Source organism: Trachypithecus francoisi, unplaced genomic scaffold (genome assembly GCF_009764315.1).
Source record: "Trachypithecus francoisi isolate TF-2019V2 unplaced genomic scaffold, Tfra_2.0 Lachesis_group4, whole genome shotgun sequence".
Taxonomy (NCBI): domain Eukaryota; kingdom Metazoa; phylum Chordata; class Mammalia; order Primates; family Cercopithecidae; genus Trachypithecus; species Trachypithecus francoisi.
Window position 1 is genome coordinate 84317629 of NW_022681469.1, and position 25577 is coordinate 84343205.

Here is a 25577-nt window from a genome sequence, read left to right on the forward strand (position 1 = left end):
ACATGCACTATACTAAATGCTATGCTCATTTTCTCATTTTATTCTCAGCATAACTTTGTGAAGTCACTTCTGTAATCCTCTTTTCACCAATGAGGGAAGAGATGCTTAGAGGTGTTAAATCTCTAGACATGGCCACACTGTTAATAATGGGGAGAACAGAGCTTCTAGCAAGATCTGGTAGTGTCCAGAGCTCAAGATTGCAACTGCTAAGAAATGTGGCCCATTGATTACAGCAGCCTTGGCATAAAGTAGGGCTTGGAGTCCAGTCTCGTCAAACTAGCGGGCCAGAAGACTTGCTTTGAAGTGCTGACTTAGGAAGCAGGTTGTTTTTATTTAGATGGCGTAGGGGAAGTGCTGATAAATATTACTGAACAAGTAAGCACCTCTCTCCACTGGCCCAACAAGCTCTCTCCCACATACGCATGGTAGAATCACCATTGCCTCTTTTACTGCTTTGCAACCTTATTTCATAAAATTATTTAGGGATCATTTTTGCTCCAGCTGTGCAGACCTCTTTAAAGTCTTCCGTTTTGCATTCAGACCACCTCTCTGGAATGGACATTCATTATCATCCATCAAACAGTATCCTAACTCTTCTTCAAAGTGACTCTCAGAAAACATTCATGATGACATTTCTTTTTAGAATCTCATACCTAGACTAATCTACACCTACGAATTTTAGTACAAAAAACTGTTGTAAAACAACCTGCTCCTACCCTTTTGTTTGCTTTCTTCTTTTTCTTTTTCTTTTTGATACAGGGTCTCGCTTTGTCACCCAGGCTGGAGTGCAATGGTACAATCATAGCTCACTGAAAACTCAAACTCTGGGGCTCAAGTGATCCTCCTGCCTCAGCCTCCCAAGTAACTAGGTCTATAAGCACCACCCCTGGCTACCCAGCTAATATATGTGTGTGTATAGATGGATGTATCTTTTTTGTAAATATATTTTGTCTGTTTGTGGAGACAGGCTTTTATTGCCCATGCTGGTCTCAAACTCCTGGCCTCAAGCAATCCTCCTGCCTTGGCCTCCCAAAGTGATGGGATTACAGGAACGAACCATCTTGCCCAGCCGCGTTTTTCTTTTGCCCCTTCCTTCCCTCTTTCTTTCCTTTTCATGCCTGCCTTCCTTCCTTCCTTCCTTCCTTCCTTCCTTCCTTCCTTCCTTCCTTCCTTCCTTTCTCCGTCCCTCCCTCCCTCCCTCCCTTTTTTTCTTCCTTCCTTCTTTTTTTTTTTTCTTTGAGACAGGGTCTCTCTCTGTTGCCTAGGCTGGAGTGTGCAGTTGCACAATCTCGGTTCACTGCAACCTCCACCTCCCAGGCACAACCAATCTTCCCACCTCAGCGTTCCAAGTAGCTGGAACTACAGGTACAAGTCACCACGTCCAGCTAATTTTTGTATTTTTGTAGAGATGGGGTTTGGCTATTTTGCCCAAGCTGGTCTCAAACTGGGCTGGAGTGCAGTGGCACAATCTCAGCTCACTGCAAGCTCCGCCTCCCAGATTAACGCCATTCTCCTGCCTCAGCCTCCCAAGTAGCTGGGACTACAGGCGCCTGCCACCACGCCCGGTTAATTTTTTTGTATTTTTTGTAGAGATGGGGTTTCACCGCCTTAGCCAGGATGGTCTTGATCTCCTGACCTTGTGATCCGCCCGTCTTGGCCTCCCAAAGTGCTGGGATTACAGGCGTGAGCCACCGCGCCCGGCCAAGTCTAAAATTTCTATCTTCAGTCCTGACATCTCCCCTGGTTTCAGATGTCTAGTCCACATCTCCCTTTGTATGTTTAATTAAAGTGGTTTTCACATGTACAGAAAAGGACTTTTAACTATCCTAGCCTTGTCCATCTAATTAAACCACTATTTACCCTGTTGTTGAAGCCATTTCATAGTCTTTTGTTTCTGTACCTCTCCATATCTCTTCTCTCTCTACAGACTAGCTTTTCTGCTGTGTATTACTTTCCTAGTGCTGGTGGCCAGGGCTGGATCCCAATTCCAGCCCCTGGCCTGGAAAAGTCATTGTGGATCAGGCTATGTCAGCTATAAGTCCTGATCCTCCACAGGCAGAGTAGGATAATGATCATGTTCTATGATCAGGTCTCAGGCATGGCTATGGGTGGGGCAGTTTTCAGAGAAGGCAGTTGGTGATACATGGGTTGGGCAGTCTTCCCAATAATGTTTACTACACAGCCTTGCCAAATTTTCAGGAGTTTTTATATTCCTGACCCCCTTGACTTGCACATTCATGTAAAGAATCACAAAGGGAGGATCATGCTTTTATCAGTCATGACTGTAGTCCAAAGACTTCTTTTTCTGCTCTATCATTTGTCTTTTTCTTACTGATTAAAAAATAATTTGGCCTACATGATTTACCAACACTCCTTGATATGAGACCATTCTTTAAGATCAGTCCAGCAGGTTTTATTTTATTTTATTTTTCCCCTCAATGTGCCAGCCCAGTTTAGACAACATGCACTTGCCAAGTAGGCCTTTTAGGGGGTAATCAAACATACTAGGAGCTGTGATGACTAAGTAGCCTCAAATTCAACCAGAGTCTGTTAAAATTGTCTTAATTGTAAGCTTTGTAATATGTCCTGAGTCACTGGGGGCGGGGCGGTGGGGGGCGGGTGGGGGTGGGGAGAGCACAGTTATACGAATTCCCCAAAAACAGAAGAAATTTAGTGAGAGAAAAAAAGAGCAAATGCTCTTAATGACAATTTAATGAAAGTTTGAAGGGTAATAAACATTCATCTTTCCTTTGTATCTTCATCCATACTAAGCGCATCACAGAAGGAGAGCTGGTTTGTACAATCTATCTTTCTAAAAGAAAGTGGCATTCATGCTAAAAAATGAGGGGGAGAAGCCTCTAGCTGCATGAACTAGAATAGTCTTTACTTATCATCTTATTTTCACTACTTTAGTTTCTGAAGAGTAATTTTCAAACGGAAATCTACTGAGTTTTTTTTTTTTTTTTTTTTTTTGGCTGGGACAGGCCTTCCTGTCTAGCAATGAAGCCATTTCCACTTAATAATTACAGAGTTGTTATGGAAATTCCCTTTTAAAAGTATTACTTAAAAAAATTGTGCAATATTATCCCCCACCAAGACCCTAAAAAAAAACTTACATCGCACCAAGAATAACTGACATGATATTTTTTTTCTGTAGGATTGCTGCCGTTAGAGAGAAATGAAAGCAATATTTTAGCAGCCTGTTGCTTCACAGAATAAACCTTGCCCTTATCATTCTTTGTGGATTGATTTTTGCCTGTTAGATGACAGAATTCTTCACATGACAGCTAAATTGTTTTGATTATTCAAAATATCACAATACAAAATATGGTACAATCATAATTTCTTCCCTTTTCTCTCTTTAATCCAAATTATACATCAAAACTGAGAACACATCCGGGCACGGTGACTCACACCTGTAATCCTAACACTTTGGGAGGCCGACGCAGGCGTATTGCCTGAGCTCAGGAGTTCAAGACCAGCCTGGGCAACACAGTGGTCCTCAACACCCCTCAACACAGTGAAACCCCGTCTCTACTAAGCACGGTGAAACCCCATCTCTACTAAACACAGTGAAACCCTATCTCTACTAAAATTAGTACAAAAATTTAACCCGGCAGGGCAGCATGCGCCTGTAGTCCCAGCTACTCAGGAGGCTAAGCAGGAGAATGGCTTTAACCCGGGAGGCAGCAGGCCCAGTGAACTGAGATCGCGCCATTGCACTCCAGCCTGGGCGACAGAGCGAGACTCCGTTTCAAAAAAAACCAACCTGAGGAAAAACCAAGTCATTGGCAATGAGATTCACAAACATATGAAAAGTAGAGAATAAAAAAACAGGATGAATCATAAAATGTTTTTTGTATTAACTAGAAAAAATCTATTCTTCTGAATGATATTCCCACCTGTTTTCAAGCAAATGGATAAAAATCTCTGGTAAAATAATAGACTATGGAGACAATTCAGGTAGGAGCTCCTGCTCTGTCTTCTTCCTTGTTTTTTCCAGTGACTATTCCATTTTTGAAAAAAATGGGCAAGAAAAGACTCACTGATAAAGCTTCCAAATTTTCCCAGTAGGAGAGAATTATAAACTTTTCCTAGAACTTTTTCACTTTGGATAAAGGGTTCAGTGGTCAGATGAGTTTGGGGATCAGTGTCGCATACATACTCTGATTTCAGGCCCTAACTTCTTCTTAAGTTCCAGACCCATATACCCAGCCACGTTTACAATGTATCCTCCTGGAACTTCTGCAGGCAATTCAAACTCCAGAATTTAACTCTCAGTGTTTGTTTCCATATCTGCTTTCCTCCCATTCATTTCCTACCAGCTGTCCCATTGCCCAAGTCAGAAAATTGGTATTCATGCCATATGCCTCTCTCTCTGTCACCACCCTCTCACCCTTGATCCAAGCCACCCAGCCACCCAGTTTTTTTTTACTTTGTGTCTTTCCCATCTCTCTGACATGCCTCCTTTTTCTTTTCCTCTCTTTTTCTTTTTTCTTTTTTTTTTTTTTTTTTTGAGATAGGGTCTTGCTCTGTCACCCAGGCGAGAGTACAGTGGTATGATCTCGGCTCACTGCAACCTCCACCTACCAAGTACAAGGGATTCTCCCGCCTCAGCCTCTCAAGTAGCTGGAATTACAGGCGCTCACCACCACACCTGGCTAATTTTTGTATTTTTAGTAGGGACGAGGTTTTACCATGTTTGCCAGGTTGGTCTCAAACTCCTGACCTCAGGCGATACACCTGCCTTGGCCTCCCAAAGTGCTGGGATTACAGGCGTGAGCCACTGCGCCCGGTCTTTTTCTCTATTTTCAATCACTGACCAGGCTCTCACTTGGTCTGCCTGCGATTACTCTCCTCCTTTTCCTCAAATTCATCCTTCACACTGTTGCCATAAATTTTCTATACAAACCCACCCTGGAGAGTCCCATGTTCGAAATACTTAGATGATTCCTCTTTAAGATAAAAGTTCCTACCTTTACTCATTCCGCCTCAGATCTCCTATTTCCCTTACACGAAGCTTGTGCTTCAAAAGTTCCCTGAAGTTGATGCTCTGTCTTTCCAGCACTGCCTGCTCTTCTGTTTTGCTGGAATCCCTTCCCATTCTCGTATGATTGGCCAATTTCTTCTCATTCAAGGCTCAGTTGATGTGCAACCTTCCCTGACACTTCTGTCTCCACCTTTCTGAGTAACGTGTTCCTCCTTTATGTTTCCTCAACATCTGGTACGTGCTGTGACACAACAGTAAAAGGCAATGTGATCATAGCTGAAAAGAGCATTGCCACTGGAATCAGGCGGATCTGGGCTTGAAAAATGAGTCTACCCTTTACTAATATTGACCCAGACATATAATCTCAATGTACCTCATTTTTACCTATAAATAATACAGATAGTAACTGCTATATTACAAGTGTAAGTAAACATAAGTCTATGTAAGTTTTAAGTAAGATAAAATGTATACAACATAAAAAAAATAGTGCCTAATATGATGCAGTTGGATCCCCCCCATAACTGTGGGTGTATCATGTTCTTTTTGGGATCCTCAGGGCCAGGAAGACAGTTGGCTCAGAAATGCTGCTAAGATGTCAGCATTTGACACTATTGCCAACTTCCTCCTATAAATACACTCTCTCGGCTCAAATTTCTTGACACAATTCTCATCTCTGTTCTTCCTATCATTCTGGCTGCTCTTTTTTCCATATATTTTGCTGAGTATTCCTCATACACTTACCATTTTAGAGTTCGTCAGGCCCTGTCCTACTGCCTCTTTTTATCTCATTCTCTCTTTACCTCATTTGTTCGAAGATTAATTAACCAACTGCGTAAGAATTGCTTGCCTTCCTTTTCCTGGAAACATGCAGAGTAGGAATACTTAGTATTTGAGGGAGATGAGATCATGGATGTGCATTTTTAACAAGTTCTTTAAGTGAGTCTTCAACACACTACATTTGAAAATTGTAGCGGGGCGCCGTGGCTCATGCTTGTAATCCCAGCACTTTGGGAGCCCGAGGCAGGAGGATCACCTGAGGTCAGGAGTTAGAGACCCGCCTTACCAATATGGTGAAACCCCGTCTCTACTAAAAATACAAAAATTAGCCGGTCATGGTGGCGGGCGCCTGTAGTCCCAGCTACTCGAGAGGCTGAGGCAGGAGAATTGCTTAAACCCGGGAGGCAGAGGTTGCAGTGAGCCGAGATCATACCACTGCACTCCAGCCTGGAAGACAGAGTAGACAGAGTGAGACTCCATCTCAAAAAAAAAAAAAAAAGAGAGAGAGAAAGAAAATTGTGGTCATAGAAGTTTCTTCCTCGGGCCGGGCGCGGTGGCTCAAGCCTGTAATCCCAGCACTTTGGGAGGCCGAGACGGGCGGATCACGAGGTCAGGAGATCGAGACCATGCTGGCTAACACCGTGAAACCCCGTCTCTACTAAAAAATACAAAAAACTAGTTGGGAGAGGTGGCAGTCACCTGTAGTCCCAGCTACTCAGGAGGCTGAGGCAGGAGAATGGCGTAAACCCGGGAGGCGGAGCTTGCAGTGAGCTGAGATCCGGCCACTGCACTCCAGCCTGGGCGACAGAGCAAAACTCCGTCTCAAAAAAAAAAAAAAAAAAAAAAAAAAAAAAGAAAGAAAGAAAGAAATTTTTTCCTCTTCTGTATCTTCAAACCCTATGCATTTGCTGAAGAGTTTTAAATTCATCTCTGTGCCCCAGACTGCACTGTTGTATTCCCAACCCATATAGCCAACAGCCTCTTTGGCATTTTCCTTTGGAAGTTTCTCAGGCAATGTGTTCAAACATAAAATTTGTGTACTCCTCTGCTAAGTATTTCTTAAAGGAAGCAGCTTCTACCCAAATGCTCAAACCTAAGGACAGCCATCTCCTTCCTCTTCCCTCCCTCTGCTCTAGCACCAGAATCAGTGTAATATCTCTTGAATCTTTCCACTTCTTTCCAACCCCACTACACACCCCATATAGTGTAAGCCACAATTCTCTTAGCCAGAATTTCTGTAATAGGCTTCCAATTCATCTTCTTAATTGTCATTAAGTATGGGCTCTGAAGTCTGACTTTTAGGTTTCAAAATTCCTGTTTGTCAAAACTTATTTAGCCTTAGTTTCTTCTTCTATGAGTTCGGGATAAAATAGTATCTACCTCAAAGGATTTTAAGGTGAGTTACATAGGTAATTAATTTAAAATTCTTTGTAATGTATGGGACACACAAGAAGCTCACAATACATTTTTATGAACCACTGCTACTCCTCTTCTGCCCATCAGTCACCCAGTGATAGTGATCTGTAAATATGCAAATCAAATGGTCATATTTTTCTTAAAAACCCTTCAATGACTTTTTTTTTTTTTTTTGAGACAGAGTTTTGCTCTTGTTGCCCAGGATGGAGTTCAGTGGCATGCTCTCGGCTCACTGCAACCTCCGTCTCCTGGGGTTCAAGCGATTCTCCTGCCTCAGCCTCCCTAGTAACTGAGATTACAGGCATGCACCACCACGACTGGCTAATTTTGTATTTTTAGTAGAAACAGGGTTTCACTACGTTGGTTGGGCTGGTCTCGAACTCCTGACCTCTTGATCCACCTGCCTCAGCCTCCCAAAGTGCTGGAATTACAGCCATGCGCCACCGTACCCCTGTTTTGTTTTGTTTTGTTTTGTTTTTTTTAGACAGAGTCTCGATCCATCGCGCAGGCTGGAGTGCAGTGGCGCGATCTCGGCTCACTGCAGCCTCTGCCTCCCGGGTTCAAGCCATTCTCCTGCCTCAGCCTCCCGAGTAGCTTATATTACAGGCATGTGCCACTACGCATAGCTAATTTTTGTATTTTTAGTAGAGACGAGGTTTCGCCATATTGGTCAGGCTGTTCTCTAACTCTAACTCCTGACCTCAGGGGATCCACTCGGTTCGATCACCCGAAGTGGTGGGATTACAGGCGTGAGCCACCATGCCTGGCCTTTGATGGCCTTTAATGTCTTTACACTACAGTGGTTCCTTGTTATCCTTTGGGTAGTGGTTCTAGTACCTCTCCTCTATTCCTGACACCAATGGATACCAAAATCTGCAGGTGCCTGTGTCCCTTATATAAAATGGTATAGTATTTCCATGTAACCTATGCACATCCTCCTGTATAATTTCAATAATTTCTAGATTGCTAATGCAATGTAAATATTGTATAGTTGTCATACTGCATTTTAAATTTTTATTATTTTTATTGTTGTGTTTTTGTTTTTAAAACTTTTCCAAATATTTTCTATCCTCATTGGCTGAATGTATGGATACAGAACCCTCAGGTATAAAGAGCCCACTGGATTTACTTTTATATGGCTTTTGCGATCCTGTATGATTGTCTAGCCACAGATGAAAGTCCCACTAGCATTTTTCACTACTCTTTCTTTTGATTTTTTCCCTCCAGCAATTCTGGATTTCTTTCGTTACTTGAGTGTACCATTCTCTCCTTTGCGTCCAGGCCTGCATAGTATTTCATAGTTTCAGGAGAAAAAAGCACCTTATTACAGTGGGGTTCTTCTTTTGAATTCAGTTTCTCCTTTTTACCTTTTTATAACAATTATCACAATTGTAATTTTGTTCTTTGGCCATTATTCCTATATTCCACTTTGATGCTGAGGAACATATCTGTCTTCTTCACAGTTGCTTTCCCCCAGTGCCTGGCACATAGAAGACATTTGATAATATTCATTGACTGAATGAATATGATGTTCAGTGTATTAATCATTTCCCATTTCTGCTTTGCATATTTTCTCTTAAATAATGATTGATATATTCTCTAGAATCTCACTTTGGATATTAGATGTGTATCAGAATTAAGTAAAAATAACTGAACAATGTCCTAAAATTTCTGAGATTTCTATCAGAGAAATATTTACATCTGCAAAATTTTTCCTAGAAAATAAGTTCCCAGAAATGTTGCATTTTTGATGTCCAATACATAAACTATTCATTCAATAAAATCGAGTGTTCTTAATTATAAAAACATTTCTTAATCCTGTATGGTATGTTACTTCTACTTAATATGACAAAACTGCTTTCAAACATATTATTAAACTTGAAAAGAGATATTAGGTTTTATTTGGATAGAAGGACTAAATATTTTATGAAATGTATTTAATCATTGTCTGCCCTTTGTTACTTTTCAATATGATAGCCTATAAATATGTAATTGATCAACTCTGTAAACTAATAGAAAATTTGAGGTCTATGGTATTGATGTTATCAAGACTCCTTAGATCATTTTAAGTTTTCTTCCTTATTCTTTTTTTTTTTTTTTTAAAGATGGGGTCTCCCTTTGTTGTCCAGGCAGGAGTGCAGTGATGCAATCATTGCCTTCTGTAGCCTTGAACTCCTGAGCTCAAGCGATTCTCCTGCCTCAGGCGCCTGAGTAGCTTGGACTACCGGCATATGTCACCATGCCCAGAAATTTCTTGTTTTTTAATTGCAAAGAGAATCTTTACCTTTTTCTTTGTGACTTGAAGCAGGTCATCAGATTGTCAATAGCTGCACCTTTCCTCGTTTTGATGCTTATTCACCCTTTACCCCCATAGCTACTCCCACACAGCTGAAATAAGTGGGTAATTTATTAGAACCCAGCCTCTTAATTAGTTACACACCTTTAACATTGGCTTGAATCTCAAAGGCCCATCCCAGCACCCACATTGCTTCCAAGATTTTCAGCCTAGTGTAGTGGCTATAAATAGCTCATTTCTATCTACACTTAAGTTTCCAAAAAAAAAAAGAAAGAAATGTTGCTGTAGTTAGAGTCAGAAGAAGAGTTTGTTGAAGAAGTAGAGTTTGTTGAAGTTGTTAATTCTGGTAATAACTGCTAACCAGCTACTAGATAGAAAATATGAAGAGAGAAAAATTGAGCCCTAGGTCACCGTTACTTCACACAGTCCCTCTGTGCCTCTGACATTAGCTCTTCCCCAAGGATATACATAGTAAATAATGATTTTACATATTGCAATTTATTGAGTGTCTAATATATGCAGCAAGCTATCTCAAATCCTCTAATTATGTATTTTTGAAATGAAGAAACGCCTGTCAGGTTAGGTTTGGTTAAATAATCTGTCTAGAGTCCCTCATACAGTAAATTGTGGGGTCTGGTGTTTCTTCGTAACTGTAGGGACTGTTTTCTTTCCAGGGTGCCTCACTGCTTTTATCCTTAAGTGATTTACTTTAAATCATTTAAAGCAGATCAGCTTTGTATCCAAGTGGCTGATTTTAAAAATGACCCATCACTTTTCGTATCTGCTGCAGCTCCCCCAACCCCTCCTCATGCCCAGCTAGTATCAGTGGATTCCTCTTTGGTCGGCTTTTTCCACTACTCCACACCTCCCTCCACCTATTGGGAAGGTGGCCTTCCTTGAAGGTACCATGTCATCAAAGTACTGCTTCCATTAAGTCATAAGTCTGCTTAGAGTTGCCTTTGTTCAGAACAAAATAGTCAATTTTTGTACATAGTATAAAGCGAGAGAAGGCCTTGACCAAAACTGTCTCTATAGAAATTTCATCAGTGGAAATTTGCTCCTTTGGCTTTACAAGTCACTTAAAACTGTTTAATTTGCCTGAAAGGGTTGACACTTGTTGCCACTATTTAGCTTAAACTGAACATTTTTGTCAACAGTTTTCCTTCTACCAATAAGCTGAGATCAGTTTTCTTGAGTAAATGTAAGTTTTAATGCAGGGTGGGGTAGGATGGAGTGAATGAGAAAGGGAAGGTGGGTGGATGTGGGCTTTAAGGTATTAATGAAGTTCAGTTTTGGAGTAGAGTCCAAAGGGAGAGCAGTTCTAGAACTCATGCTATTCTCTTGTAAAAACTGGAACTGCCAGAGATAGGCAGAATCTGCTGGCTGCTCCAGAGGAGGTAACACAAAACACAAGGAATGTGGCTATGGCTCAGTCTTAGAGATAAGATGAGTCCCAGTTTTGTTAAGCGCAACTAACTACTGAACCCTGGAAAAATGATACTTCATCCTTGTCTTCAGCCACAAGTTTTTCCCTAGTGAAAACACTTCCAAGTATATTTTGTCTCATTCATTCTAAGTCCTACTTACGTTTTGGAGATAAATTATTAGGTTGCATGCTACAAACTCCCACACAACCTGCTTTGGGAATTTTCTTGTAAGCACCCTGGGGACTCTCATGAAAGAAAAGTGCAGCACACCGTAGCTGGCCTCACGCGAACTGGACATTTGTCGGGAAGTGGCTCTGTTTTTCTCCCTCCCTAGGATTACATGATTTTTTGTTCCAGCTTCTCTACGTGTGTCTGCTGTATTCTTCGGTCTGTGGAGACTAATTTCTTATAAACATTTCCATATAGGAAGCGTAAAAGAACAAAAATTTGTGGTAAGTTGGAGTGTTATAGGACTTGTACAGAAGCTGCGAGTAGACTGTTTTAAATTAGACTGTGTATTAATTTGGGATGGATTGTAGAGGGTTTCAGCTACCACTGACACACCATCACACATCCCCACGAATTTGGCCTGTCTGTGAAAATCCTGGCAGATGATTCAATGTGGCCTTTCAGTGTCTCAATTCCAAATTTCTAGACCAGAGAATAGTTGCCCAGCTTCAATCTTTCGTCAATGCTCAACCTATTATTAATATTCCCCTCCTCTTCCAGCATAGTGTTTCAGCCCAAATCAAGAAAGATGCAAGTGAACAGCTTTCTATATATAATAGAGAAACTTGGAGCCCTGTACTGTCCCAGATGTTATCTTATCACCTTGGTATTTTTTTTTCGTACATGGGAACAACAAAGCACGTATCCTGACTTAGCGTGGAAAGTAAAATAAAAGCACCCATTGGTAATAGCCTTCCTCAAATCCCCTGAACCAGACATCTCCCATTTCCTTTGCCTAAGCTCATTTCCTGACAGCCAGCCGTCTGCCTTTCAGGACTCTTTAATTGTAGTTTACTAAAGAACAAGCAGCTATGTACACTCCCTCTTCACTTGCTGACATCATCTTTGGAAGGTAATTTCTTAGACTTTTCATCTATGTGAATTCTTTGATATGATTAAATCTTATACACACACGCACACAAACACCATGAATGTAGTTTAAAGAATAACTGTTCATAAAACTTTAAAAAGTCTAGAAATTGTAAGCAAAATTAAAACCCTTTTTATTTTCAGATTTTTAAAATTATTTTATTTTGAGACAGTTTCGCTCTTGTCGCCCAGGCTGGAGTGCAATGGCGCAATCTTGGCTCACTACAGCCTCCGCCTCCAGGGTTCAACTGATTCTCCTGCCTCAGCCTCCAGAGTAGTTGGAATTATAGGCCCACGCCACCTCAACTGGCTAATTTTTGTAGTTTTAGTAGAGATGGGGTTTCACCACGTTGGCCAGGCTGGTCTGGAACTCCTGACCTTGTGATCTGCCCACCTCGGCCTCCCAAAGGGATGGGATTACAGGCATGAGCCACCGCACCCAGCCCAGACTGACTTTTTTATTTTTGGTCATTTTAAAATTTGAGTCTACTCATAAGGCTGTATATTTATTGGTGATACTTATGACAGTTTATTATGATACAATTTGAGATGCTGGGCTTCTTCCATTTTTCCTTTCTTTCTTTGCCATGTTGTCTATTTCAATCATTTACCTAAACTTATTTCTTATAACATAAAAAACTGTATCCAGACCTCACTTTTTTGGATTTCCTCTTCTAAATAAAGTAAGACTACACTCCAGCCCCTCTTCCCCACTACCACCCCACTCCTGCCTCACTATCTTCTGTTTGCAGTTTAGGCCAAAATGTGTGTGATCATTAAAAACAAAAACAAAAACAAAACTAAACCACGCAAGCAGGCTGCAGCTCTGGCTGGGTTCCAGGTTTCCATTAGCCAGACAATGGGTGGCCCCAGCCCAGCCAACAGGCAGCATGAGTGTTGTGGGAGGAAGCCTATCTTGCCCTGTTTGGGTATCAGGCTGTCTGAGCAGGGTCTAAGGCAGGTTGAAGCTCGGAATGGGGTAAACAGATTGTTTTGCAAATAGTTGGTAATAAACGTTTAGCATGTCCTGTACTACTTATATTTGCCTTAAAAATCAATTAAATTTGGTAGGGTGCACTTAATATTCTATTTTACAAGTTTAGTTTTTTCCTCTTAGAATAGTTGAAGTAAAACTGCAACCAATTTTGGAATAACTACAGGAGATCAAGAAATAGCTTAGCAGAAAGCTAAAAATAGATATATTCTTTTAGTTTATTGCTTATTTCCAAAAGACTTAGCAGTATACCTGGGATTATAGTCTAAAGACTAAAACAAATAAAACAATCAAAACATGCAAGGATTAGCATTTCCTTGCATTAAAAAAGCAACCACTGCATTCTATATTTGGATTTTGAATCTCTCAGCAATTTTGTTATTACTCTGTAGGAAATTACCAAAAGCGAAGACGACATCTGATAAATGTACAAGCCTGAAGTTATATTTTTGAGGGGACATTTTAATTTAAAAAACAACACATGGAAAACTCTTTAGTTTACTAAGCACTTTGACGTATGTTATTTCAGCTACTCCTCCAAATAACCCACATGGTCTCTAGAAGGTACAATCCTTGAAGACAGGGATCTTGGCTAACTAATCATGGCATTCATAGACCCCCCTGGAGAAAACTTCTGAATTCCACTGAACTGTAATGTGCCAAGGTTGTGTTGGTACTTCACATACAGAATTTCATCTCATAACAGCACTTCCCAACTACTCTCTCTTCACCCTAAATTGGGAACTTTTATTTTTATTTTTATTTTTTGAGATGGAGTCTCACTCTGCTGCCCAGGCTGGAGTGTAGTGGTGTGATCTCAACTCGCTGCAACCTCTGCCTCCCAGGTTCAAGTGATTCTCCTGTCTCAGCCTCCCAAGTAGCTGGGATTACAGGCACCTGCCACCATGCCCAGCTAATTTTTGTATTTTTAGTAGAGACAGGGTTTCACTGTGTTGGCCAGGCTGGTCTCGAACTCCTGACCTCGTGATCCGCCTGCCTTGGCCTCCCAAAGTTCTGGGATTACAAGTGTGAGCCACTGCGCCCGACCAATTGGGAATTTTTAAAATCACATTTTATAGAAGAGTAAACTGAAGTTCCTATAAGACCTAGCCATTCTTAGCAAACTTTTTTTTTCTTTTTTACTCAAAGCCACCATAGCACAAAAATTATATGCTTAAAGTTGTGCAACTTCTAATTGACAGATCTAGGACATCTATCCATATGTTATGTCTCTAGCTACAGTCCTCTTTCCACCAAATGTCACCTGTTATTGTAATTTTTTTAATCCATCATTATGCAAACACTGAAGAACAGGGAGACATCATAAGCCTGGGCTGGAATAGACAGCTAAGTTGTGGAATGAACCTAAGTGTCCATCAAGAAATGAATAAAGAAAATGTAGTACATATGCACAAATGGAAAACAACTATTCACACTTAATAAGAGACAAATTCTGTCATTTGCAACCAAAGGGATGTACATGAAGGACATTATGCTCAGTGAAGTAAGCCAGGCACAGGAAGAGAAATACCACATGGTCTCACCTCCATGTGTAATCTGAAACAATGAAACTCATAGAAACAGAGAGTGGAATGGTAGTTAACAGAAGCTGGGGGCTGGTGGGAATGGGGAAATGTTGCTCAAATAATACAGTGTTTCAGTTAGGAGGAATAAATGTTTGAGATGATGGATATGTTAATTAGCTTGATTCAATCATTCCACATGGTATCATAGCATCACTTTGTAGCTCATAAATATATACAATTATAGATCGTCAACATTCAATCAAATCAAATAAAAAGAATTTAGGGTTTGCTTCAGGAGGTTGACAAGGGTTTTGAAGGAAGGCTCGCAATCCCTCCCAGTCAGATTAAAGAGGGTAGAAAGTAGTATACATCCCCCAAATTGTCATGGCTAGCAGCAAAGTAGAAAAACAGGATCCAGATTTTCAGAGTCTCTGTATTTTTTTGTTCATGCCTGCCCCACATTTCTTTCCCTCTTGGGGAAATACCTGTTTTTTTAAGGTCCACTCCTTTGTCACCCTCCTCATTCCTCATCTCCTCACCCTTTAAAGGGTTAGCTTTGATCTCAACCTTTAGAGAAAGGTAGAGCATACTGGCTTCTTGAGCTTAGAGCAAAAGGTTAGCATCTAGGGAGACTGATTCAGAGTTCACATGTACCGACAGTATATGCTGACTTGGATATTTTGGGTTTCAGTTTAAGGAGATGTCCTGCAAACTTTACACAAACACCCATTCTAGGTTATTTCTATCAAGTGAACTTGAGTCAGGCAGGGGAGGGCAGTGCTGATACACCATGAGGAAAACAGCATGCATGGGGCAAGGCAGACTCTGTTGGAAGTAAATAGGATATGGGTGACCTGGGAAAAAATCCCCAAAACAGCATAAATTTTTAGGCACATATCTCACTAAGCTTTGAACTTACAAAGACAAAAGCTGGGTTGCCCTTTAAGAAGAAAAAAAAAGGAATACTCTTGTTTTCTTCTCCATACTTGTTTCTAAAGGAAATATATTGATTGAAAATCTCAAAATCCTTATTGTGGGATAATTTTTCTTCTTTTTTCTATTTCATATTTTCTATTTGTTTATAGTTTAACATGTTGCATTCTGCATATAAATTTGATCTAAAATCCTGATTTTATATTTTTGATTTGAAAAACTCTCTAATTGTAGTTGAATTCACAAAGATTTTTAAAGTAAAATAAAGTAGTGAATGAAAAATTCAAAAGAAAAAAAATTTCTTTTGGCTTTCACTTAGAACATGTGGTTTCTTTATCAAAGGATGACAGGTTCTCCAGCCACACCCAGGAAGTCTCTTAAAAATATTGATAAAACTGTCACTGCAGACATATTCTTGGGTAAAAGAAAATAAACACATTACTAAGGTTCAAAACTTATATTTTGTGGAAAAAATATTTTCTCTAAGTACGCGATGAAGCAAAATGTTAGAAAATGTGTATACATTAATGCATTGATATGAACTTTAAAAAATCACCATAAAACTTTAGCTTCTGATTTTGTTCAACTTCACTAAATGAACTTCTGTGAGATATTTGAATTTTCACAAGTAGATTAATTGGGTAGAGAAGTTTATAGACTTCAATTTAGTGAAATGAAAAAGTTATTAAAGTATATATAATTATTCCAACAAATATTTTGAAGCATTTACTATGACTAGATTATAAAGCATGTACAGCTTACAAATAAATTCACTTCTAAATTCACCTACAGCTGAATTCAAATTCAAGGCTAATTTTGAAGAAAAGGTTTGAATTCAACAGAAAAGCTGATTAGAAGCAGGTTATTAACTATTATTTTCTAATTTTAAGACAAAAGGAGTACATGAATCCAGCTTACATAGTTGATATTTTCCAATTGATTTATAGGACTATTTATACTCTTCTTCTTTTTATTTTTTTTGAGACAGGGTCTTGCTCTATTGCCCAGGCCTGTGTGCAGTGGTGCAGTCATAGCTCACTGCAACCTCCCGGGCTCAAGAGATTCTCCAGCTTCAGCCTCTTGAGTAGCTGGGACTACAGGCGTGCACCACCTTGCCTAGCTAATTTTTAAAAAAAATTTTTAGTAGAGATGAGATCTCATTATATTGGTCAGGCTGGTCTCAAACTCCTGGACTCAAGTTATCCTTCTGCCTCAGCCTCCCAAAGCGCTGGGTTTACAGATGTGAGCCACCATGCCTCACTGCCTACCTAGAATCTTAAATTTCTTCAATTAAATATTTTCCCTAACTTTTTGACTCAGATGCTGTATTAGTCTGGGTGCTTCAGAGAAACAGAACCAATAGCACATGGGGGTGTGTGTGTGTGTGTGTGTGTATTTATTCTACCTAACTAGAAATTTATTTATATTTAATTAGTAATTATTTGGCTTATATGACTGTAGAGGCTGCTAAATCCAAAATCTGCAGGGCAGGCCAGCCGTCTGGAAACCCAGGGAAGGGTTATTACAGTACAAGTCCAAACAGTGTTGAGGCGGTTGCTTCTTTCTTGTGGGACTCGTTTGTTTTCCCTTAAAGCCTTCAACTAATTAGATGACACCCGCTGCATTATGGAGCATAATCAGCTTTGCTCAAAATCTACTGGTTTAAATGTTAATCTCATTTAAAAAAACTTCACAGCAATATCTACACTGGTATTTGACCAAATATCCGAGTATTGTGGCCTAGCCAAGTTAACCATCGAAGTTGGCAATTATAAAACGACTCATTTAGTCTCTGAGGTTAGATATTCAAGTCAGATTCTATGAAGAAATAATATATCAACACTATAAAGGGAATGGAGAAATTTTCCATGGGTTCTGCGGCAGATAATATGAGTTGCCTGCTTAATAGAGTTGCTAGATTTAGCAAATAAAAATACAAGATGAGCCAGGCGCGGTGGATCACACCTGTAATCCCAGCACTTTCGGAGGCTGAGGCGGGCGGATCACCTGAGGTTGGGAGTTCACAACTAGCCTGACCAACATGGAGAAAGCCCGTCTCTACTAAAAGTACAAAATTAGCTGGGTGTGGTGGTGCATGTCTGTGATCCCAGCTACTCAGCAGGCTGAGGTAAGAGAATCACTTGAACCCGGGAGGTGGGGCTTGTGGTAAGCCGAAATCGCACCATTGCACTCCAGCCTGGGCAACAAGAGTGAAACTCTGTCTCAAAAAAGCAAAAACAAAAACAAAAACAAACACGATGCTTAGCTAAATTTGAATTTCAGATAAACAATAAATGTTTTGGTATAACTCTGTCTCACATGTTGTATGGGGTATATTTACATTAAAAATTTTACCTGTTTATGTGAAATTCAAATTTAGCTGCATGTCCTATATTATATATGGAAAACTTACCCCTTTGTATTTAGTACCAAATTTTTTTTGGAGATGGGTGCATCTTGCCCAATCTAAATTAGTGTCCCAGCCCCCAGTTAGGTTGGTGGTTGGACAGGTAGTTGTGGCCAATGAAATATAATTAGAAGTCAAATGATTGACTTTCATTTTCACTTTTTGATCTTTGCGCTTTCTTACTTCTTTATGTAAGAAAGCAAATAAGTTATGTGGAGGAGGTAAAGCCATTTTGTGACCTGGAAGATGAGGGGCACATTTTAAAAATGGCAGAAAGAAAGAGACAGAGCCTGGCTTCATGATGAGACCTTGAATTGATTCACCAGCCCTGGATTGCCTGCTTTAAAAATTTCCTGTTATGTGAAACATGAACCTTTATTTGCTTAGGCCACTGTAGTTATGTTTCTTTTACATGAAACTGCACAGAAAACTAAAAATTGTAATTTCCATGAGTCTTTTGCAGTCAAATCCAGAAAAAACCTTAGTTTACTTCCGGAAGATATAGCTTCTTTTCCAATCTTCTAGTCTATGAAAACAACCTTTTCTACTTTCTCATTCCTGAGTGAATTGGGGTGTAAAATTGTCTCTACAGCCAGTCTGAGGAAATGATAGTTTTTTTTCCTTCTGCATTTTATGTACTTGTGCTCATAAATATGTGCTGCAGCAAGAGTTAATTTTGTCAACTACCAAAATAAGAGAATGGTTTGCATTTTATAATAACCTTGGAAGCACAAAAGGGGTTCCCTTTGGATATTCCCTAAACAATGTCTTTACATTCTGTTCCAAATTGTGTTGCTCTTTATCAGAACAAGTTAATAATTTAAGAAACAAGAAAATAATCAGCTATTTTTCCAAGAGATATAGTGTAAAAGTAGACACGGTCTAATTCAGTGGGATTTAGCAGTCCATGAGGATGTTCTTGGAATATAAGGGGAAAAAGGGCATTTTTAATTAGTTCTAGTAAATCAAGTAATAGCTGCAAGTAAATTAAGTACTCGAGTAATACAAGTAAATGTGGAAAAAACAAATACAGGACTTTTTGTATCTGAAAAAATAATGCAGCTCTCTCATGAGAGCCGATGCAGTTTAGATTTATCAGGCACAAAATAAATTTAGTATACTTTCAAAGGTACATTAAGAATCACAATATCTTTTGACGTCTTTACTGTTCACATATCCCTGGCCCTTCTGTTCACTTCAAAGGAATTTGTGAATTGCAAGAGCCGTTTGTGTAATAAAGGATTATATCTGATCCATTGAGAACACTGTACAGGTAGAGGACATAGTGCTTGATTTTGATATTACTGAATAAAGAAAACTGGAAATCACTTACATCTTTTGGTTACAACCGAGCCATTCAACCTTTCCGAACCTTAATTTATCAGCACAAAAAATAAGAATGATTATAAACATCAATTCCTAAAGAGTGTTGAAATGAATAACATGAAAGAATTAATACTTTGAGAAAAAAAAATCTTCTATCATTTGTTTCACGATTGCTTTTCAGGATACAAAAACATTTCTTTAGTGAATAAACACAAATTTGACAATAGTAAGTATATGAGTTCCATCACTGAAAGGAAATGTATGAAAAGAAGAATGTTTTAAAAATAATATTTTTTAAGATAATGTATACTGACCATTATTTTACTTATAAATTACCCCATTATTATGTACAGCTTATAAAATTTTAGAAAACCCGCCGGGTGCAGTGGCTCACGCCTGTAATCCCAGCACTTTGGGAGGCCGAGGCGGGTGGATCACAAGGTCAGGAGATTGAGACCATCCTGGTTGACATACCACCACACCCGGCTAATTTTTTTTATTTTTAGTAGACGGGGTTTCACCATGTTAGCCAGGATGGTCTTGATGTCCTCACCTTGTGATCTGCCTGCCTCAGTCTCCAAAAGTTCTGTGATTATAGGCATGAGCCACGCTCCTGGCCAACTAGAATATATTTTTATACTATTTATACTGCAAATATATTTTAGTATATAGTAAAAAATGTATTTTTAGGGTTGGGCGCGGTGGCTCACGCCTGTAATCCCAGCACTTTGGGAGGCCAAGGCAGGTGGATCACAAGTTCAGGAGATGGAGACCATCCTGGCTAACACGGTGAAACCCTGTCTCTACTAAAAATACAAAAAAAATTAGCCAGACGTGGTGGCGGGCACCTGTAGTCCCAGCTACTTGGGAGGCTGAGGCAGGAGAATGGCGTGAACCCAGGAGGCAGAGCTTGCAGTGAGCTGAGACTGCACCACTGCACTCTAGCCTGGGTGACAGACTGAGACTCCGTCTCAAAAAAAAAAAAAAAGTATTTTTAGTGTATTTACTAAATGTATATTTAGTATAAGTTAAATAAATTCAGTATATTTATTTAATTTATTACTAAATTTATTTAATTTATACTAAAATTTTTGGTATAAATTAAATATATATTTATATATGTTATACACAAATACATAGATATTTTATATCTATATTATAAAATTTTAGTGTAAATTAAATAAATTTAGTATACTATTTATACTAAAAGTATTTTTATACTATTTTATAGTATGAAAATATAAGGATGTAAAGCAGAGATTGATGTTCCTCATATTCTTTTTTTTTTTTTTTTTTTTTGAGACAGAGACTCCTTCTGTCGCCAGGCTGGAGTACAGTGGCGCGATCTTGGCTCACTATAACCTCTGCCCCCCGGGTTCAAGCCATTCTCCTGCCTCAGCCTCCTGAGTAGATGGGACTACAGGCCGCAGCACCATGCCCAGCTAATTTGTGTGTTTTTATTAGAGACGGGGTTTCCCCATGTTGGCCAGGATGGTCTCCATCTCTTGATTTCGTGATCTGCGCGCCTCAACCTCCCAAAGTGCTGGGATTACAGCCGTGAGTCACTGCGCCAGGCTGGTGTTCCCTATATTCTTTTAAAATTGTATGTGTATACTTATATACTCACTTACTTATGTATATATAAAAATAGAGAAAAATAACAAAATAAGCTCCTAATGAGAAACTCCTAAAAGCAGGAGTGGGGAGATGGAAAAACTTCCCTGGCACTTCTTTTTGTCACATCACATTTAGTCTAATTTCTGATCCTCAGGGACATGCATTAGGGCTACTGTGGCAATTGGCACCTGTACCTTTACCCATCATCTGATCAGAGTAAGCAGTTCCAACTGGTGCATGGAGCAGTTTGCCAGCTACCTCCTATCACCAAGGCAAAGGGTTCATGTTGGAGTTTTCTTTCTTTTTATGAGCACCAGAATTTATTCTGATTTATGCTTCTTTGAGCTGTGTACTCCTGTCTAAACGCTGTCTTAGATATTAATTTTAATTTAATTTTCCCTGTATCTAAATGCAGTTATTCAAACTGAGAAATGATGTTTAGAAAACGTATTAGTCCATGTTCACTTTTATACAATGAAGTACACTGAATACCAAAGCATAGATGTATTTGAGAATAATTTGAAAGTTGAAATCCTGATTGGCATCTACCCAGATAATTCAGTTAATCAGAAAATTACAATTCCGAAGCATTTCACAAATTGAAATTTTTGTGATAAAAGATCAATATAATTATACTCAGTATAATTTAATTTTATTTACAAATAGAGCATTATCTTCCCATGCTTTTAAGTAATCATGGTATAGATGCAACTAAAAACCGGTCTGGACTCCCTCAGTTACTACCAGAAGTTAATGCCACCCAGCGTCCATGTCACACCACCCTCACCATGATCCAGTCTCCCACCCCCCACCTCCCATCATCTTTCCACTGTGCTCACCATTGTGCCTTTCCACAAAAGGAAAATCTCCATTATGCTTATTTGTATTTTCTTTCCCTGCCTTATGGGACATCAGATTCCTACCATTTTCCTTCTGATCCACTAGTTGCCCCTTTGTGATTTTTTTTTTTTTTTTACTGGCCCTCTTGCTTTTCCCAGCTTCTAAATATTGGAGTGTTTTTCACTTTGCTAACTATACTTTACTTTCTAGGTGAGCTCATCCAATCTCATGGCTTTAAATAATCTCCTTCTCTGACTTTCCCTTTGACTCCTACACTTTCACATATGTTTGTTTACTCCTCATTTCTATTTTGGCATCTAATTGGCATCTTGAAATTAACATGTGAAATAGGACTATTGAATTTCACCTTCTTACCTCAAAATACGCTCTTGCCTTTCTCTTCCTCACTTCAGTGTACAGTATTTATATACATCCATGCTCTTAGGCAAAAAAGCTAGATATTGTCTTTAATTTCTTTCTCTCGGAGTCCAATCCAATAGTCCTTTGGCTCTACCTTAAACTATGTTCTGAATTGAACTACTGTTTACGCCTTCCACAATTACCGATTCATCCCAGCTACTGCTATTTCTGGCCTGTTCTACTGCAAAAGCTACCTAACTGGTCATCCTACTTCTGTATTTGCTCACCTACAATCTATTTTTTTGGTTTTGTTTTGTTTTGTTTTGTTTTTGAGACAGAGTCTTGCTGTGTCACCCAGCCTGGAGTGCAGTGGCACGATCACGGATCACTGCAACCTCTGCCTCCCAGGTTCAAGCAATTCTCCTGCCCCAGCCTCCCAAGCAGCTGGAATTTCAGGCACGCGCCACTATGCCCAGCTAATTTTTGTATTTTTAGTAGCGACGAGGTTTCCCCATGTTGGCCAGGGTGGTCTCAAACTCCTGACCTCAGGTGAGTGCCCACCTTGACCTCCCAAAGTGCTGGGATTATAGGCGAGAGCCACTGTACCTGGCCAATCTATTTTTTATATAGCAGATTTCAATCCTTTAAAAATGTAAATTTCGTTTTTTAATCTCCTTGTCAATGTTTTCCAAAGACTTTTCATCATATTCAGGGTAAAAGCCAAATAATTTTCAATTAGCTACAAGACCCTACATGGACAAGCCTTTGCTTAATTTCCTACTATTTACCCTGACCTAGTTGGCTTCAGCTCACAATACATTTCTTGACGCCTCAAGCAGGTCAATATTTGCCTGCATCTGAATCTGTACACTACTTTTCCCACTGCCTAGGCCACTCTTTACCAAAGCCTCTTCACATCTATCTCATTCACATCATTCAGATTACTATTCAAATAGACAAATAAAGACCTTACTGAGAGATCTTTTATTTACAACTTTTTCCCTTCCTACCTTGCTGAAATTATATGATTCTTAAAAATACATATCACTACCTGAAATTTTGTGATTTATTTATTAAATTAGAATGAGACCTAATTTATCTTGTTCACAGGCTATACAGACACCCCCTGGTCCATAATTAACAATTAGTATTTGTTGAATGAATAAATGAATCTATTAACACTGTGGTTTTATTATTTGAAATGTTATGAAATTGGTAAGCTCTTCTCAAAATATGTTATATCACAGACATTTTAATATTGCTTATTCAATGTGCATATTTTAAAAATTTTTTTCTAAAATGTAGTGAGAATTCTTTCTTGAGTTTTGCTGTTAAAAAGAGAAACTTGGGCCTCCTCTTAGCCTTCTTACTTTGGTGAGGTTTATTTACTTTTCTAAAAATTTGTGATCTCAGGGATCAGTTCAGAAGCAAAGATAATGCCTCTTACGTTGTTGAAGTAAAATACATAGAGGGGATAAAAGTGCTTCTCACAGAAGCCGGCACGTGTTAAGTCCTCTATGCGTGGCAGTTATTCCTACTATTGCCCCATTCTATCAATAACCTTTCCATACATTGCATTTTTTAAAAAGCAAGAAATAGATCTGGGCATCTGATAAAATACAATGAATCAGGAGTCTGGAGAACTACCCAGTAGGCCAGGCTCTGACTCTTACTAGCTCTACTAAGAGGTTAAAACCATATTAACCTCTCTGATCCTTAGGATCTTCATAGATAAAATAGGGAGAATGGGGTGGATAGGAGGGTGGAAAATAACTGTATCATTTTAAAATTTCCTAGGTTCCACCGCACTCTGTAAGTTCTGTGATTCTATGTGTATGGAAAGCTGTTTTCCAGTTTCAAAGAAATTGGGGGTTTCTTTGGCAGACTTCATGTATTTCAGACTGAACATACCTCAAAGCAGTTTGTATTTCCTTATCATTTGTGAGGTGGCTGAGATGAGAGTGTGGGATTGGAGCCACTGGGGAAAGAAACTGATGTTTAGAGTGAATTAGCTGCACATATTTCAGGCTTCAATCCTAGTGGATCTAATAAATCAATTGTAAAAAAGTATTGAAGGCAAGTGTAATTTATCGCCCTCATGGGGATTAATTTGGGAAAATATGGCCAAACGTAATCTCAATACATGAAACTAATCATTTTGGTAATTGGTTATGTGTTAACATCAGTAAAATTCATGTTAGTCTTGTTTACATGATGTTAACTAAGTCTGTCAGGGTATTTTCCACAACTGAATTCACTCTGAGATTCTCTTAAAACTAATTGTGGTACACAGACTAGTGCTTCCTTCCCTCAAAAGATGTTCATGTCCTAATTCAAGACATCTGTGTATATATTACCTTGCAAGACAAAAGGAACATTGCAGATGTTACTACATTAAGGATTCTAAAATAGAAGGATTTTCTGGGTGGACCTGATGCAATCACAGTGTCCTTGTAAAAGGGGGGTGGGAGGTGAGACAGGATAGAAGATGCTTTACATGTGGAGGAAGGGGCCACAAGTAAAATAATGTAGGTGCCTTCTGGAAGATGGAAACGACAAGGAAACAGATTCTTTCCAAGAGCCGCTGGAAGGAACACAGACCTATGGACCTATTTTATACTTCTGGCTTCTCAGAATGTAAAATAATAGATCTTTGGTTTTTTAAGCCACTAAGTTTGTGGTAATTCTTTAGACCAGCTATAGGAAACTCATACAATTGCCTTGTAAAAATGACTATATGATAGTACTTATATTAAGTTCATAATTGTTAGGTCCAGTTAATAACTTTAATTAAACATTTTCAAAAATGTTAATCATCTGAAGTTCTAATACATGTGATAAGTTACTTGTAGCTGTGTTAACTATAGGAAAATCACATAGAGTAGCTTCTTATTGTGAATCATCTAATAAGGTAATGTTTTGTGTTGGGAAGAGCACATAACCTGAGATCTACTCTCTTTTTTTTTTTTTTTTTGAGACGGAGTCTCGCTCTGTAGCCCAGGCTGGAGTGCAGTGGCCGGATCTCAGCTCACTGCAAGCTCTGCCTCCTGGGTTTACGCCATTCTCCTGCCTCAGCCTCCGGAGTAGCTGGGACTACAGGCGCCCACCACCGCGCCCGGCTAGTTTTTTTTGTATTTTTTGTAGTAGAGACGGGGTTTCACCGTGTTAGCCAGGATGGTCTCGATCTCCTGACCTCGTGATCCACCCGTCTCGGCCTCCCAAAGTGCTAGGATTACAGGCTTGAGCCACCGCGCCCGGCCGAGATCTACTCTCTTAACAAATTTTTAAATATACAGTATTGTTAACTATAAGCACAATGTTGTACAAATGATCTGTAAAATTTATTCATCCTGAATAAATGAAACTTTAAACCCATTGAATTAGCAACTTCCCATTTTACCCTCCTCCCAGCCTCTGGTAACCACCATTTTACCTTCTGTGTCTGAGTCTATTTACTTTCAATACCTCATGCAAGTGGAATCCTGCAGTAGTTTTCCTTCTGTGACTGGCTTATTGCACTTAGCATAAAGGCATCAAGGTTTATCCATGTTGTCACATATGGCAGGATTT

The 25577-nt window shown here is 39.3% G+C and overlaps 1 long non-coding RNA gene across 1 annotated transcript in view; it reads left to right on the forward strand.

The window, feature by feature from the left end:
- The first annotated feature begins 11239 nt into the window (after positions 1-11239).
- Positions 11240-25577, forward strand: part of LOC117072522 — a 60667-nt gene continuing 46329 nt past the window's right edge. The window contains exon 1 of the long non-coding RNA XR_004432832.1: positions 11240-11358. This is a non-coding gene — a long non-coding RNA (uncharacterized LOC117072522). The remainder of the gene's footprint in view (positions 11359-25577) is intronic.